Here is a 10,868-nt window from a genome sequence, read left to right as displayed (position 1 = left end):
TTTTTTTTTCTGTTGGCAAAAGTATGAGATCATAGTGTCCCCAACTCAAGATGTTATTTGGGGGGACATGTTAGGCCCAGTTCTCAAGGTGTCTGCTTTGCCATCAAGTCTAGCTTCTGGTCTTAGATAGATGATGGACCTGAATGTTTTTCCACAGGGAATGTTCAAGGTCTGGCATAAATATTCTGACCTATTTTGGGAAGAGAATAGGAATGATGGGATTGCTTACATTTTTTTTTTTTTCAAAATTTGTTTTTATTTTTGTATTTTCTGATTTCATACTCAGCAAGCTTCCAGTTATTTCACCACTCTGTTTAGTCTTATAAAGAATACAAAAATATTCCCAGTTACAAAGGTAATTACATTTTTGTTTACATGAGACAATAAAATGGGTGAAGCAATTTATATGAGAAAATGAAGTGGGGAATTGAATATCCTTTGAGTTAAATCTGTTTCTGTTTCTTTTTTTTTAACCTTGAAGTCTTCTGAATGAAAGTTTTGGGCCCTTTGATCAATCACTTTGGGAAGTATCTCTATTTCCCTCTTCCTTTTGTTGACCTCTCAAGCAGCATTTAAAATTATTGAACCACACGTTCTTTTGATGTCTTAGTTTGGACTACTAAAACAAAGTACTGGGCTTTGGACTACTAAAAAAAAAGACTGGATGGCTTATAAACAACAGAAATCTATTTCTCATGGTTCTGGAGCCTGGAAGTTTGAGCATGGTTGAGTTCTGGTGAAGCTTACTTCCTGGCTCATCAATGGTTGTCTCTCTGCCAGGCCCTCACATGGCCAAAGGGGTAAGGGAGTTCTCTGATGCCTCTTTCATAAGGGCAATAATCCTATTCATGAAGGCTCCAACCTTATCACCTAATCACTTCTTAAAGGCCCATCTTCTAATAGGAGACTAGGATTTCAACATATGAATTTTACACAATATTCACAAATATTCAATCTATAACACACACTCTCTTTTGATTATTACGAAAATTTTACAAATCACTCTACTTCATCCCACCCACTTCTTTTAGGGAAAGTGCCTCACAAGTTGAGAATCTTTTTGGTTGGTGGAGAGAGGAAGAATATAAATCAAGATAAATCTGCACAATGTTTCCAACCTTTGTTTCCTGCAGTTTGTATTACGAAAAGAAAAGGAGTCCTCTTCAGATGGACACATTGCGGGGGTTTCTATAATTTCCTGACACATAATATTTAAGGTTTCAGATAAAAGATTTTTTAAATAATCTCTAAGCCTAGGATAGAAGATAGCAATTCTTTCAGCATATTAAAATATAAAATATTCACTAGCAGATTGATCCTTGCCATAGAAAGATTTAATACTCCCAAGGCCAGATCTCAGAGTGGCATTGTCCCCTTCTCTTCTCCATCCTTAGGATATAAAGGTTTCCCTCTCTCTCTCCTTACCCTGTTGCTATACAGCTGCGGTATATGGCAAAAGACAGCTAGGGCAGCAAAGCACTTCCTGGAGTCCTTACATCAGTGGGGGTGCAGTCAGGGGAGGGGAAACTCAGAGCTGGGAAGGGCAATGAGAAGAGCCTGGAAGATAACTCTGCAGAGAGCTCGGGTGTGAGGTACATTGCTAGGGTCCTGGACCACCTGGGGGTATTTGTTAACCATGCAGGCCTTCTAAAGCTGAGTCTCTGAGGAGGAGGTTTAGAAATCTACATTTTATGCAGGCGTTAAGAAATATCTCTCTTGGTTTAAGATAGGACAGAACTCAGTATGAGCTGTTTTAGATAAATCAGTGCTGACTGCCCTTCTGAAGACTGACTCCTTGAAGTCGAAGTCACATAAAATATTTCCCTGGTTCCATTTGTGTGCATAATTAGCTACAAAGGCGTGTGTGTGTGTGTGTGTGTGTGTGTGTGTGTGTGTGTTTGTACAAAATAACCCTCTCTTCTGTGATATGTGGGGTAGTAGAAAGATAACTTCTAGTTAGGTAACAAGATGAAATTTGATGCCCTAAAAACCAAAAGAGACATTACATATTTCCAGTATTATTTGTTAGTTTTATTCTTTCAAATGCTATATTGTAATCTTATTTCCCTCACTTAAATGTTCCTGGGAGTACTGGGGAATGGAGGCAGATATTTCTAATTTTCCTCCATAAATTATTTGCATTTTATGTTTCCCAATTTTAATGCTAATGATGACTTTTATTTTTGCAAATAAAATAACTTACTTCAAAATATTTTTTTAAAAGATTGTAAAGATTTTATTTATTTTAGAAAGAGAAAGATAGTGCCAGCAGGAGGAGGAGCAGAGGGAGAGGAAGATAATCTCCAGCAGATTCTGTGCTGAGCTCAATCCCAGGATCCTGAGCTGAAATCAAGTTGGGCGCTCAACTGACAGAGCCACCCAGGCACCCCAAAATATTTTTTAAATTTTACTTCAACCTGTTTTTAGCATGACTGATACCATTTTTCTGTAATAGCCAAAAATCTCTCCACAGAACCTTCAAAAACATTTTCAGAAGCATACATTAATTTTTAAATAATATTTTCCCTTTAATAAAATTGTAGTTACTTACTGTAGATCATTTAAAATATCTGAAAAATGTAAAGAATTAAAATCATCTGTAAATTAAACTACTGATAGACTTTTTTTTTTAAACATGGAATTTCACTTTATGTATTTATTTGACAGAGAGAGACAGCGAGAGAGGGAACACAAGCAGGGGGAGTGGGAGAGGGAGATGCAGAGCAGGGAGCCCGATGCGGAGCTCAATCCCAGGACCTGGGATCATGACCTGAGCTGAAGGTAGAGGCTTAACCACTGAGCCATGGAGGCACCCCACTGATAGACTTTTAATATGCACTTTTACTTGTATGTGTAAGCATATACATTACCCACACATATGCCTGTATTTACCAAATACATATAGTGGGGTTATAATCTACCTTAAAAAGTACTGATCCTTTTTAATTATCAGGTCATGGACATTTTTACATGTCACTTAAAATTATCCTAAAACATTATTTTTAACAACTGCATAACATGCCATCATATTTTTAAACCACATCTCTATTTAAAGTTTAAGTTAGTGTTGTCAGTATTGTAACATTTTAAGAATACATTAGGTGTTCAGCTCAAAAGGCCTCTGTGAGACCCTAGCCATTATCGTGACTCATTATATCAATTGGTTTGAAGTGTTTCCCAGTAACAGTGATCTGTGGAAGATAAAGACCACAAAGGAATTTTACCTCTAAAGCAGAGTTTCTCAGTCTCAGTCACTATTCACATTTTTGGCTTTTTGGCTGAATAAGCGTATATTGTGGGGGGACTGTCTTGTGTGTTGTAGGATGTTTAGTAACATCCCTGGCCTCTGCTTACTAGCTGTCAGTAGCACTGCCCACTCCCTGTCCAGGTGGGGAGAAAAAACCACACTGGGTTGAGAACCACTGTTCAGAACAGTTGGTCCTTAGTTGTCTGTACTCATAAACCCATGCAAGCTGTATAAGTGAGTTTATCTCTCAGGTGGGCCCTGCAGAGGTGAAAAAAACATTGCAGAACACCTGTTAATGAAGTTAATGTCATGTTTATGAGATCTGTTTGAGCAGTTCATTAATCTCTATGTCCATAACTACAATCTAGCTCATTCCACTTCACTGTGAACAATTACCACAGGTCATTTACCAAAGGGGGCTGAGTAGGTAAGGGGAGATTCATGTCAGTCATCTTATCTGAAAATATAACTCAAAACATGTGTTCCCCTTGTGGTGCACAGCATTGTCTTCTACTACAAATATTGAATCAATGATCTATTATACCTTAGATACCTTTTCTCTTAATCTAGATTTTTATGGGTTTTTTTCTTCTGATTAAAAATGTTGTGTGCTTTATAGTTTATTATGACTCAGATGGAAGGTAGAAATGTGCAGTTGCTGTGTCTAGTCATGCACGTTACGTACTGCACAAATCCTGGCCCTGCCATTCAAAACCCCGTTGATGTAACATGTCTGCTAGAGTTGGGCAACACTTGACTGCAAGCCTGGGACATTTGTCTAAATTGTACTCTCTCCTCTTTTGACACCGCTGCATCTAAGTGTCCTAAAATTCAAAAAATTTTGCTCTGTGACAATGCAAGAACATCTGTTTATGAATACTGACTGAAATGCTCTTTCACATTTTAATGTGTGATTTTTTTCGACATGTCTCATAGGATTGTGCTTAGTTATAAAAACTGTTCCCTGGATATATTTCTTAGTATTTTATAGAAGATTTCATTTCAATAAGTACCTGTTAAGATGTGTAAAGCTCTATTGGAAACACATATTTGAAATAAGACAATGTAGTTATGGAATCATCTACCTGAAAACCCAGTTCAGGGATGCTGGCAGAAGTTAAACAAATATAATAATGCAGTGTTCAATTAAATAACTTACTAATAAAAGGGCAAACCATTATGGGAGGGAAGAATTCTGACAGATATGCTTGAGAAATTATTCTAAGGGTTGGTATTTGAATAGGAATTGCAGTGTGACTAGATTAATTTTTTTTTTTTACATTTTTTTGACATTTTAGAATGTTTCTATAAGAATCAAGGGATGGTAAATAAAAGCTGAGGAAGTTCTATGGTTGTGAAAATTTGGTATTTATTCCCAACCTCTACTCTGTATTCTTTTGGCAACAGTGCCAATTTTTATTTGGGAATCAACCCCCACATGCCGTCTTCTGTCCATATGCATAGGTGGGCCCACACCATGTCTCAGAAGTGAAGCATGTGACCCAGTCCTAAAACAATCAGTGCATTGCATTTTCCTGACTACAATGATAGATTGGGGATAGACATGGGACTCAGTCAAAATGATCAAGAGACAAAGAGACTTTTGCTAGCTTGTATGCAGATAGGGGAACCTAGATGCAAAGCTACAGAGCATGTTCCACAAACTTTGAAGGGTAGAATACAGTGAAGAAATCAATTTTAAGAATAGTGATTCATTGTAGATATCAGAAATTGTTAGATAAATCCACTTTCTCTCAATTCTGTTTATTGCCTCAATTTATTATGCTTCCACTGTGTATATGGTGTAGCACTAACATTTGAAATGTTGAAAGATAAACTCAGATATGTTAAAAATTTTAAGAGTTTACTTGAGCAAAATCAGTTCAAACTGGGCAGCACCAAAGTGGAAATGATTAGGAGTACTGCACTGTAGTAGCTTGGGGAGAGACTTTTTATTAAGAAAAGGTGGAAGCAAAGCAAGAAAATTATTTGATTAGCTATAACTTAAGGGTGTGTCTTTTTTTGGCAAAGCCTGGTTGGCTGTTGTGATTGGTTGTCCTTAGGTTTTTATTTCTTAAACCTTAGGCATTTATAGGCCTAGGTTTTTGGTTTGCTCACATCGGCTTCTAAGGTATTAAGACCTCCTCAGTCTAATGGCCTCCTTGTTTGATTAATTTAACAGTACTTATCAGATGATTAGGTGAAAGGTAAATTTTTTTTACAAGGATCTTGAATTTGATCTGGTATGTGAAACAAAATGGAAACATGAAAAAATTAAATGTACAGAGGCAATGGTTTAATTTGGTAATCCTAGCATTACTGGGAAAGGTCATTGGGGTTCATGTCTTTTAGTCACAGTAAGAATTGAACATGCACATTTTCACTTTTTACTTTTTTTTTTAATTTTATTTTATTATGTTATGTTAATCACCATAGAGTACATCATTAATTTTTGATGTATTGTTCCATGGTTCATTGTTTGCATATAACACCATTCAATACATGCCCTCTTTAATACCCATCACCGGGCTAACCCATTCTCCCACCCCCCTCCCCTCTAGAACTCTCAGTTTGTTTCTCAGAGTACATAGTGTCTCATGGCTCATCTCCCCCTCCGATTTCCCCCTCTTCATTTTTCCCTTCCACTATCTTCTTCTTCTTCTTCTTTTTTTTTAACATATATTATTTGTTTCAGAGGTACAGGTCTGTGATTCATCAGTCTTAAACAATTCACAGCAATAACCATAGCACATACCCTCCCCAATGTCCATCACCCAGCCACCCCATCCCTCCCACCACCCACCACTTCAGCAACCCTCAGTTTGTTTCCTGAGATTAAGAATTCCTCATATCAGTGAGATCATATGATACATGTCTTTCTCTGATTGACTTATTTCGCTTAGCATAATACCCTCTAGTTCCATCCACGTCATTACAAATAGCAAGATTTCGGGTTTTCTTTTTTTTTTTATGGCTGCACAATATTCCATTGTATATATATACCACATCTTCTTTATCCACTCATCTGTTGATGGACATCTTGGCTCTTTCCATAGTTTGGCTATTGTGGACATTGCTGCTGTAAACATTGGGGTGCACATACCCCTTTGGATCACTACATTTGTATCTTTGGGGTAAATACCCAGTAGTGCAATTGCTGGGTCATAGGGTAGCTCTATTTTCAACTTTTTGAGGAACCTCCATACTGTTTTCCAGAGTGGCTGCACCAGCTTGCATTCCCACCCACAGTGTAGGAGGGTTCCCCTTTCTCTGCATCCTCGCCAACATCTGTCGTTTCCTGAATTGTTAATTTTAGCCATTCTGACTGGTGTGAGGTGGTATCTCATTGAGGTTTTGATTTGGATTTCCCTGATGCCGAGCGATGTTGAGTACTTTTTCATGTGTCTGTTGGCCATTTGGATGTCTTCTTTGGAAAAATGTCTGTTCATGTCTTCTGCCCATTTCTTGATTGGATTCTTTGTTCTTTGGGTGTTGAGTTTGATAAGTTCTTTATAGATTTTGGATACTAGCCCTTTATCTGATATGTCATTGGCAAATATCTTCTCCCATTCTATTGGTTGTCTTTTGGTTTTGTTGACTGTTTCCTTGGCTGTGCAAAAGCTTTTTATCTTGATGAAGGCCCAATAGTTCATTTTTGCCCTTGCTCCCCTGGCCTCTGGTGATGTTTCTAGGAAGAAGTTGCTGTGGCTGAGGTCGAAGAGGTTGCTGCCTCTGTTCTCCTCTAGGATTTTGATGGACTCCTGTCTCACATTTAGGTCTTTCAACCATTTGGAGTCTATTTTTGTGTGTGGTGTAAGGAAATGGTCCAGTTTCATTCTTCTACATGTGGCTGTCCAATTTTCCCAACACCATTTGTTGAAGAGACTGTCTTTTTTCCATTGGACATTCTTTCCTGCTTTGTCAAAGAATAGTTGACCATAGAATTGAGGGTCCATTTCTGGGCTCTCTGTTCTGTTCCATTGATCTATGTGTCTGTTTTTGTGCCAGTACCATACCGTCTTGATGATGACAGCTTTGTAATAGAGCTTGAAGTCTGGAATTGTGATGCTACCAGTTTTGCTTTTCTTTTTCAACATTCCTCTGGCTATGTGGGGTCTTTTCTGGTTCCATACAAATTTTAGGATTATTTGTTCCATTTCTTTGAAAAAAGTGGATGGTATTTTGATAGGGATTGCATTGAATGTATAGACTGCTCTAGGCAGCATTGACATCTTCACAATATTTGTTCTTCCAATCCATGAGCATGGAACGTTTTTCCATTTCTTTGTATCTTCCTCAATTTCTTTCATGAGTATTTTATAGTTTTCTGAGTACAGATCCTTTGCCTCTTTGGTTAGATTTATTCCTAGGTATCTTACGGTTTTGGGTGCAATTATCAATGGGATTGACTCCTTAATTTCTCTTTCTTCTGTCTTATTGTTGGTATATAGGAATGGAACTGATTTCTGTACATTGATTTTATATCCTGCCACTTTATTGAATTCCTGTATGAGTTCTAGCAGTTTTGGGGTGGAGTCTTTTGGGTTTTCCACGTAAAGTATCATATCATCTGCAAAGAGTGAGAGTTTGACTTCTTCTTTGCTGATTCGTGTGCCTTTTATTTCTTTTTGTTGTCTGATTGCTGTGGCTAGGACTTCTAATACTATGTTGAATAGCAGTGGTGATAGTGGACATCCCTTCCGCGTTCCTGACCTTAGGGGGAAAGCTCTCAGTTTTTCCCCATTGAGAATGATATTGGCTGTGGGTTTTTCATAGATGGCTTTTATGATATTGAGGTATGTACCCTCTATCCCTATACTCTGAAGAGTTTTGATCAAGAAAGGATGCTGTAGTTTGTCAAATGCTTTTTCTGCATCTATTGAGAGGATCATATGATTCTTGTTCTTTCTTTTGTTAATGTATTGTATCACATTGATTGATTTGTGGATGTTGAACCAACCTTGCAGCCCAGGGATAAATCCCACTTGGTCATGGTGAATAATCCTTTTAATGTACCGTTGGATCCTACTGGCTAGTATTTTAGTGAGAATTTTTCCGTCCATGTTCATCAGGGATATTGGTCTGTAATTCTCCTTTTTGATGGGGTCTTTGGTTTTGGGATCAAGGTAATGGTGGTCTCATAAAACGAGTTTGGAAGTTTTCCTTCCATTTCTATTTTTGGAACAGTTTCAGAAGAATAGGTATTAATTCTTCTTGAAATGTTTGGTAGAATTCCCCTGGGAAGCCATCTGGCCCTGAGCTCTTGTTTGTTGGGAGATTTTTGATGACTGCTTCCATTTCCTTAGTGGTTATGGGTCTGTTCAGGTTTTCTATTTCTTCCTGGTTCAGTTTTGGTAGTTGATACATCTCTAGGAAAGCATCCATTTCTTCCAGATTATCTAATTTGCTGGCATAGAGTTGCTCATAATATGTTTTTATAATTGTTTGTATTTCTTTGGTGTTGGTTGTGATCTCTCCTCTTTCATTCATGATTTTATTTATTTGGGTCATTTCTCTTTTCTTTTTGATAAGTCTGGCCAGGGGTTTATCAATCTTATTAATTCTTTCAAAGAACCAGCTACTGGTTTCGTTGATATGCCCATGTTAGGGGCATAGATATTTACAATTGTTAGATCTTCTTGTTGGATAGACCCTTTAAGTATCATATAGTGCCATTCCTCATCTCTTATTATAGTCTGGTTTAAAATCTAATTTGTCTGATATAAGGATTGCCACCCCAGCTTTCTTTTGATGTCCATTAGCATGGTAAATAGTTTCCCACCCCCTCACTTTCAGTCTGGAGAAGTCTTTGGGTATAAAGTGAATCTCTTGCAGACAGTATATTGATAGGTCTTGTTTTTTTTATCCAATCTGATACGCTGTGTCTTTTGATTGGGGCATTTAGCCCATTTACATTCAGGGTAACTATTGAAAGATAGGAATTTAGTGGCATTGTATTGCCTGTAATGTGATTGTTACTGTAAATTGTCTGTGTTCCTTTCTGGTCTATGTTACTTTTAGGCTCTCTCTTTGCTTAGAGGACCCCTTTCAGTATTTCTTGTAGGGCTAGTTTTGTCTTTGCAAATTCTTTTAGTTTTTGTTTGTCCTGGAAGATTTTTATCTCTCCTTCTATTTTCAGTGACAGCTTAGCTGGATATAGTATTCTTGGCTCCATATTTTTCTCTTTTACTGCTCTGAATATATCATGCCAGTCCTTTCTGGCCTGCCAGGTCTCTGTTGATAGGTCTGTTGCCTATCTAATGTTTCTACCATTGTAGGTTACAGACCTCTTGTCCCAAGCTGCTTTCAGGATTTTCTCTTTGTCTCTGAGACTCGTAAGTTTTACTAGTAGATGTCAGGGTGTTGACGAATTTTTATTGATTTTGAGGGGGGTTCTCTGTGCCGCCTGGATTTTGATGCCTGTTTCCTTCCCCAAATTAGGGAAGTTCTCTGCTATAATTTGCTCCAATATACCTTCTGCCCCTCTCTCTCTTTCTTCTTCTTCTGGGATCCCAGTTATATTAATGTTGTTTCATCTTATGGTATCTCTTATCTCTCGAATTCTGTCCTCATGATCCAGTAGTTTATCTTTTTCTCAGCTTCTTTATTCTCCATCATTTGGTGTTCTATATCACTAATTCTCTCTTCTGCTTCATTTATCCTAGCAGTTAGAGTCTCCAGTTTTGATTGCACCTCATTAATAGCCTTTTTGATTTCAACTTGGTTAGATTTTAGCTCTTTTATTTCTCCAGAAAGCGTTTCTCTAGTATCTTCCATGCCTTTTTCAAGCCCAGCTAGTATCTTTATAATCGTCATTCTGAACTCTAGTTCCGACATCTTACTAATGTCCATATTGCTTAGGTCCCTGGCAGTCAGTACTGCCTCTTGTTCTTTTTTTTTAGTTTTTCCATCTTGTCATCTTGTCCAGAGGAGACTAGATGAATGAGAGAAGAAAATGCTAACAGGGTAACCACAACCCCAGAAAAATGTACACTAAACAAATCAGAAGAGACCTGAAACCACGGAAAAAGAAAGGGAAAGAAAGAAAAAAGAAAAAGAAGAAAATAAAAAAAAGAAAAAGAAAAAAAAAGAATATGATCAAATATGATCAGGCTGGTGAACAGATCAGTGCCACACACTAGATTTTGGGCATATTTTGGTCTGTTAGAAGAAACTGCCTCCCAAAATTTTAAAGAAAGAAAAACTTATATATGTACAAAAATAAGGGTAAATATGATGAAGGGATGGAATATGACTGTAAAGATGAAAATTATAAAAGATTTTATAAAAGGAACTAATAAGAAGTTAGTTGAAAAAAGAAAGAAGAGAGAAAAAAAAGAGAGAGAGAATGTGATCAAGCAGAGACTAGAACAAATCCATACACTAGAGATTTAGGATATTTTGGTCTGTTAGAAGAAACTGTATCCCAAAATTTTAAAGAGAGAACAACTTATATATATACACCAAAAATAAGGTTAACTACAATTAAGGGATAGAATATGACTCTAAAAATGAAAAATATAAAAGATTTTTAAAGAAGGGATTGATAAGATGTTGGTTGAAAAAGGGAAAAGAAAAATTCAAAAAACAATAGAAAAAGAAAAAAAGAAAATTAAAAATA

This window comes from Phoca vitulina, unplaced genomic scaffold (genome assembly GCF_004348235.1).
Source record: "Phoca vitulina isolate PV1807 unplaced genomic scaffold, GSC_HSeal_1.0 scaffold1, whole genome shotgun sequence".
NCBI lineage: Eukaryota > Metazoa > Chordata > Mammalia > Carnivora > Phocidae > Phoca > Phoca vitulina.
The sequence above is the reverse complement of the archived record's forward strand: the minus strand, read 5'-3'. Positions refer to the sequence as shown.